Source organism: Apodemus sylvaticus, chromosome 17, assembly GCF_947179515.1.
Source record: "Apodemus sylvaticus chromosome 17, mApoSyl1.1, whole genome shotgun sequence".
NCBI classification, from domain to species: domain Eukaryota; kingdom Metazoa; phylum Chordata; class Mammalia; order Rodentia; family Muridae; genus Apodemus; species Apodemus sylvaticus.
In genome coordinates this window covers 28,718,140-28,725,447 of record NC_067488.1, presented here as the reverse complement: position 1 = coordinate 28,725,447, position 7,308 = coordinate 28,718,140, and the positions used below count along the sequence as shown (strand labels likewise).

Below are 7,308 nucleotides of genomic sequence, written 5' to 3'. Positions count from 1 at the left end.
ACGTCGCTGATCTCACAATGCCTGACAGTCCTGACTACCATCTGCGGAGCTTTCAAAACTCCTTATTCACAGGTTACATCACAGACAAGTTTATAGCCTCAACTCATCACCAACACTTTATAGAAGTACTTGGGGGCGAGTAGTCACTGTTCCTTCAGAAGAGCAGAGTTCAGTCCTAATCCCCACATCAGCTGGCTCAAAACCCTCTGTAACAGCAGCTTCAGGGAATTTGAGAGCCTCTTCTGGCTTCCCAGGGTATACAGGCACACTAGTTTTCACAGCAGTACACCATTTTACATTTTGACTAATGGTGTAAAAGGTTTCCAGACCTATGGGCCACTTGCAGTATTTCCATGTGATCCTTGCACAGGGGCCATGCTAATATTCTCTGTGTGGTTCCAATTTTAGTAAATGTGCTGCCAAAACAGGCATTAATTAGATAAATAGCAATCCAATTTTCAGAAACTCTTATTAACAAGTCCCATGAGAGTGACAGGCAAAATCTCCCAGATCTTTTAAAAATGTGTGTGTTTCAACACTTCCTTGCATTTTAAGAGGAGTCAGGTTGATGGTCAAGAAAAAGTTACTAACAGGCTCTTCAGACGGAGCAGTCTTCACCCAGGAACATGAAAAATCTCTGACTTCATCCTGGACCCAATGATTTGGTTTGATTTTTTATTATGTGGGTGGAACTCAGAAGTTGTTTAGAAAGCTGTCCATGGTTACTGAAAAATGCCCAAATTTGAACCCCTTTTTGTGTTGTGATTATGAGTATTAAAATTTTTAACATGCATACTTCTATGCTACATTTTCATTTGACCCACAATACCAACAAATATATTTCTATATTTCATCATCTTGCATTTTATTATTATTATTAGTTTAGTTCAGTGGTTGGTTAGTTGTTTTCCATCGTGAAAGTTTTCTTGTCCTAAAAATCAGTATATTGAAGATTAAAAGCAGGTTTGGGGAATAGTTGACCCTGGGAATAATAACTGTAGTAACTCTTAATATTGGTTTTCTATAAAATGAGAAGCTATAAAAAGATAAGCTGGTAAATATCTGTCTTTGTCTTCAGCATCCCTTCTCCGGAGCCCAAGTTTGATGCAATACACTAGGCCGAGCAGCCTAGTCTGGAAGGCTCATAAATCTTTCTCCACACAGGCCTGCAAGAAGCTTAAAATTAGACCATTATTCTAAACCCATTTGCCATGGCTTTTCAGACAGTACATAATCCTCCATATCTATCTTTCTCAAATGCTGTGAATTATAAACACTATCAATCTGTAGGATTCTTTAGTACTACTAAGTATTCCGTGAGCTTAGGTTTCTCATCCACAAAATGTTACGGATGTTGCCACCTTCATGAAATGATTATGACATTTAAATGACCATAGTTTATCAGCTAGATCAATGTAAGTCACCATGTTTTCTAAATGTCAGTGAGGCTCTGTGTCTTCATTCTTCTCCTCTCTATACATGTATTCTCATCATGCGTCTTAGCCTTGGTCAAGAAGAGCTGACCCTGCTCCGAGCTGCTCCGAGAGGTGCCCGTGCCCTTAGTATTCGCTGGGGAATCTCATTTCTTAGCCAAGGCTTCAGTTGTGTTTCCCTCATGAGGCTGCACATTTGTCAGCAGTAGCTGTTGTGTGAACATGGAAGTTATTTTTTCTTATTGCCTAACTAATTCCCACAGCACCAAAAGTCCAAATGACCATCTCCCCCAGCCTCAAAGCAAACTATGTGACCAACATTTTATTGCTGACCTAATAAGATGCTGATGAAGAGGCTCATCTCCCACTGCAGATGTAAGGAAGTTCAGATGTACTAAGGACTGTGTCTGTACATATAGAAAGTGTAATAGATACTTTGCCATTGTCATCTTCTTTATTCTGCCCCCAGAATGCACTAAGGTATACACAACTTTATTCTTTCTGACTTCAAGATGAAAAACTGAAATCCAAAGAAGTTGAAGTAACCAGAATCATAGATTTAAAGCATGGCCTCTTATACAATCCATACATTGTAAGAAATTCCACCAGGACTTGTGGCTCATGCCTATAATCCCATTTACTATAGAGACCTAGGAGGAAGATTGCAAGCCCAAGGCCTGACTATGCTATAAATAAAGTTCAGGTCAGCCTGCACAGTATAGTGAGATCATGTCTCAAAAAGAAATCAGAGCATAAGAGTGGTAAAAGACTAGGTTGCCATGCACAAGACCCTGATTTCACATCCTAGTAATGAAAAAGAAAAGTATGACATTACACTAGGCACACATCTGTGCCCATGTTTAAGCCCACAAAGCATGCTCACCGTGTATCAGAGCTATTCTTATATCTCACCACACATAAGAACCAATTTAAAAATACACCATGAATGTCTGGCTTTAGGATAGGACGCAAGACAAAAGGAGAAAGCTGGGAGCCTTCCCTTCCTTAGAATGGGTTGAAGTGGAACACGGCATTGGATTCAGACCAGAAGACCAATGACATCTGGTCTTATAGAAAAGTTAACTCTTTCTTACTGTTCTATGCTAAAAACTTAACTCTTTCTTACTATTCTGTGTTTCATTCATTAAGTGCTGAGAAAACCTAACTCTTTATATCTCTTATTATTTACTTTATAATTCCCTGTGCTTGAATAAGCTCTGGAAAACTTAACTCTTATTTCCTTTATAAACTTACTTTATAATTCTCTGGCAACTAACAGGTGCTATGTAATAGAGGGCTCAAACTGTACCTGTATAAATTTAGGAATTCTATAAAACCATTAATATGGAATCATGAAATCATCAATTAGTCTATATAACATGTACTAGCATAGAAAGATCAACTAATAGGATTTTAACACAGACTTATAGATGATTAAACTATAGGATGGTCTGCTAGACATTCCATGAGATTTACTAACTACATAGCAGCCTCAGGTCACCAGCATAGTGATGCATCTTTATTATTAACAATGACTATCTCTGAGGAAGGGAAACTAGAAGCAAAAGAATAAAGGGAAACTTAATATCTCTGAGCCTCTAACTTCTATTGCAAAATACCTTTTCTTACTTTCTTTTTTTGTTTTCTCTCATGAATACTCTTGAGAACCTGGAACTCCTTTGTTAGCTTCAATCCATGACTTTCCCTCATATTAAGAGGAGTTTGTAAAGGCCACTCAGGGACCTGGACCATCCTGATCTCTTAAGATTTAACTTGTCGCTGGCATATAGCAGCCCCCACAGGTCAACAGTCATCAACTGCAGTGACGTCCAAGACACAGCTATATCATTGATTTCAAAAGCAGGTATAGCAGGAGAGAGGTGGTTCAATAATTAAAGATGTTTGCTGCCCAGTCTTGCAACCTGAAATTGATCCCCAGAACCAATGTAGAGATGAAAGTAGAAAAGTGACCCACGAAGGTATCCTCTGTACTTCAAACAGGAGTTGTGGTGTGTGCGCACACACACACACACACATGCACACACACACACAAAGAACAAGAAGGAGATGAAGAAGAAGGAGGGGGAGGAGAAAAGGGAGAGGAGGAGGAAGAAGAGGAGGAGGAAGAAGAGGAAGAGGAGGAAGAAGAGGAGGAGGAAGAAGAAGAGGAAAAGGAAAAGAAACTTTTAGAAGAATGGAAGGTATATGGTTCCAGGATATAAAATTTCTTCCTTAATATAACTTGCTATGATTAGATGGCATGGGTCCCTTTGAGTCTAATGCTACAGTCCAAATTCTCCTAACTCACATCCATACACATGAACACACATTAAAAGAGATCTGCAGCACACTCTTCAACAAGACAGGTTTGGAAGGTTAAAGGGAAAGTCTTAGACAGGTTGAGATTTCAGCATCAGCCATACCAGTTCTGGTATTCAGAACCAGATATTTTTTAAGATGGGTATAGAGGGAGGGCATAATTATACTTTCTTTCACTTCACAAAAGCTTCCTCCATTATACTATTTCCTACCAAAACATAATAATACTAACTTTCTATAAGAAGTGTAGGCTCCACTATGCTGTTACAGCTGTTGTCACTTACTCTGCCACAGATGCTGTTAAATATGCTCATGGTTTTGCATGCCTGCCTTCACCAGCCCCAGAGTATTGATTGCACCTACCGACCTTCCTTCCACTTCCTCAACAGCACTTTGAATAATATCCACTATCTCTAATCTTACATTGCCCTCTCTGCTCTCTAAGTCAATAATCACTCTCCATCTCCCATTTGATGATGCATCATTCTTTCAGTAGATAATGATTGAGCACCATATGTTTGCTAGGCACTATTTTAAGTCAGAGAATAGAAACTCATTCCAGTCTCCACCGAGCTTAAATTCTAATCCCAAGTTCCCTCTGGCTCTCTGCCTTGACTGTTGGCATCTCAAAAGAACACCCACTCTATTTTGCTCCGATATTTCCTCTCAAGTAACCTCCAACATAGAACAGCGTGATGTAGTATATTTTTAAGGCCTAGGCTTTTTGGAGTTAATTATAGTCAACACGTTAAATGCCAAAAGGAAGGAAACAAGAGGCTTAATACATCAAGAAAACAAAAAGTTCCATTTTGGAACCTAGGAGTTAAAATACAGGAAAAAAATGTTTTTAAGTTGCATGAGGAGACTGTTCCTTGAGCCAGTTATGGATGACCCGCTACAACTGGCTAAATAAAAAGAAGGAAGAGGTCAAATAAACCAAGAGATGACAAAACCTTGGGTAAGACCTAGGGAACCTTTCTTAGTGGATTTACTATATTAGAAGGAATTAAGTGATGACAGCCATAGCTTATTCTCCTGTTCTCCATCCCACAATAACTCCAAAATGTCCTAGCAAACTTTTAGATGAATGGGCTAATCATTTGAAAACAAATTAAGTGACCTTAAGCAAAAGGATAAAGCTTTGGTGGCAGAAGCCGTATGTCCCCAACATGGAGAAGCTTCAACTTTGGTGTGGTCAGAAGCCTACATGGGGTTAGCATTGGAGACTTAGCAGCTGAGAGGCAGCAGTGGAAGAAATGGTCATGAGAGTGGGGATACAAGGAAAATTCCCTCAAAGCATGGGAAGTTAAGTTTTAAGTTGATGTGAGTGAACACTTCCTTCATTATTCCCTCCATGAAACATTCACAGGACCAGTGAAAGAAAGCTAGAGGAAATGTGAGCTGAGCTTAAAAGCTATCCAGGTTATAGTCAGAGACTAAGATGTAATTTTAAATTTAAAGTATGATTTTATCACTGTGAGAGTCTTAGGATGGTATTCTTGAAGTCACAATATTCCATACATATTTACCTTAAAAGGCTATCTCCCTCTGTCACTGTACATCTAAGAACAATGAAAGTGACAGATTCATCCACAGTGGCTGAGGTTAACAGGCATCCATATTATTCTTCCCACCAAGTCTCTGCATTGCATTCTAGTTGGTAACAATTAAACAACAGAATAATATAAAATTCTATTCTTTCTAAGCAGAACTGTAAACTAGCCATTTTAAGACACCAGTTAAGAAATAACTGATTGTATTTGATAGAAAATGATAGAGCTAACAAGAGGAATATTTTTATTTACATTTCAAATGATTCCCCCTTTTCTGGTCCCCCACTCCCAGAAAGTCACATAAGCCCCCTTCCCTCCCCCTGTTCTCCCACCACCCCTTCCCACTTCCCTGTTTTGGTTTTGCCTTATACTGCTACACTGAGTCTTTCCAGAACCAGGGGCCACTCCTCCCTTCTTCTTGTACCTCATTTGATGTGTGGATTATATTTTGGGTATTCCAAGTTTCTAGGATAATATCTACTTATTAGTGAGTGCATACCATGATTGATCTTTTGAGACTGGGTTACCTCACTTAGTATGATGTTCTCCAGCTCCGTCCATTTGTCTAAGAATTTCATGAATTCATTGTTTCTAAAGGCAGAATAGTACTCCATTGTGTACATATACCACATTTTTTTTGCATCCATTCTTCTGTTGAGGGATACCTGGGTTCTTTCCAGCTTTTGGCTATTATAAATAGGGCTGCTATGAACATAGTGGAGCATATATCCTTATTACATGCTGGGGATTCCTCTGGGTATATGCCCAGAAGTGGTATAGCAGGGTCCTCCGGATGTTACATGCCCAGTTTTCTGAGGAACTGCCAGACTGATTTCCAGAGTGATTGTACCAATTTGCAACCCCACCAGAAGTGGAGGAGTGTTCCTCTTTCTCCACATCCTCGCCAACACCTGCTGTCTCCTGAGTTTTTAATCTTAGCCATTCTGACTGGTGTAAGGTGAAATCTCAGGGTTGTTTTGATTTGCATTTCCCTGATGACTAGTGAAGTTGAGCATTTTTTAAGATGTTTCTCCGCCATCCGAAGTTCTTCAGGTGAGAATTCTTTAACTCTGTACCCTATTTTAATAGGGTTATTTGGTTTTCTGGGGTCTAACTTCTTGAGTTCTTTGTATATATTGGATATTAGCCCTCTATCTGATGTAGGGTTGGTAAAGATCTTTTCCCAATTTGTTGGTTGCTGATTTGTTCTTTTGATGGTGTCCTTTGCCTTACAGAAACTTTGTAATTTTATGAAGTCCCATTTGTCAATTCCTGATCTTAGAGCACATGCTATTGGTGTTCTGTTCAGGAACTTTCCCCCTGTACCGATGTCCTCAAGGGTCTTTTCCAGTTTCTTTTCTACTAGCTTCAGTGTTCCTGGCTTTATGTGGAGGTCCTTGACCCATTTGGAGTGGAGCTTAGTACAAGGAGACAAGGATGGATCAATTCGCATTCTTCTGCATGCTGACCTCCAGTTGAACCAGCACCATTTGTTGAAAAGGCTATCTTTTTTCCATTGGATGTTTTCAGCCCCTTTGTCAAGGATCAAGTGGCTATAGGTGTATGGGTTCATTTCTGGATCTTCAGTCCTGTTCCATTGATCTGCCTGCCTGTCAACGTACCAATACCATGCAGTTTTTAACACTATTGCTCAGTAATATTGCTTGAGGTCAGGTATACTGATTCCCCAAGAATTTCTTTTGTTGTTGAGAATAGTTTTAGGCAATCCTGGGTTTTTTGTTATTCCATATGAATTTGAGAATTGCTCTTTCTAACTCTATGAAGAATTGAGTTGAGATTTTGATGGGTATTGGGTTGAATCTGTATATTGCTTTTGGCAAAATGGCCATTTTAACTATATTAATCCTTCTGATCCATGAGCATGGGAGGTTTTTCCATTTTTTGAGGTCTTCTTCTATTTCCTTCTTCAGAGTCTTGAAGTTCTTGTCATATAGATCTTTCACATGTTTGGTAAGAGTCACCCCAAGGTACTTTATACTGTT

The 7,308-nt window shown here is 39.3% G+C and overlaps 1 non-coding gene across 1 annotated transcript; it reads right to left on the bottom strand.

The window, feature by feature from the left end:
• Window positions 1-325: 325 nt before the first annotated feature.
• On the bottom strand, window positions 326-428 carry LOC127668303 (U6 spliceosomal RNA). The gene has a single exon (XR_007974074.1). It is a non-coding gene; the product is annotated as a U6 spliceosomal RNA (small nuclear RNA).
• Window positions 429-7,308: the final 6,880 nt, after the last annotated feature.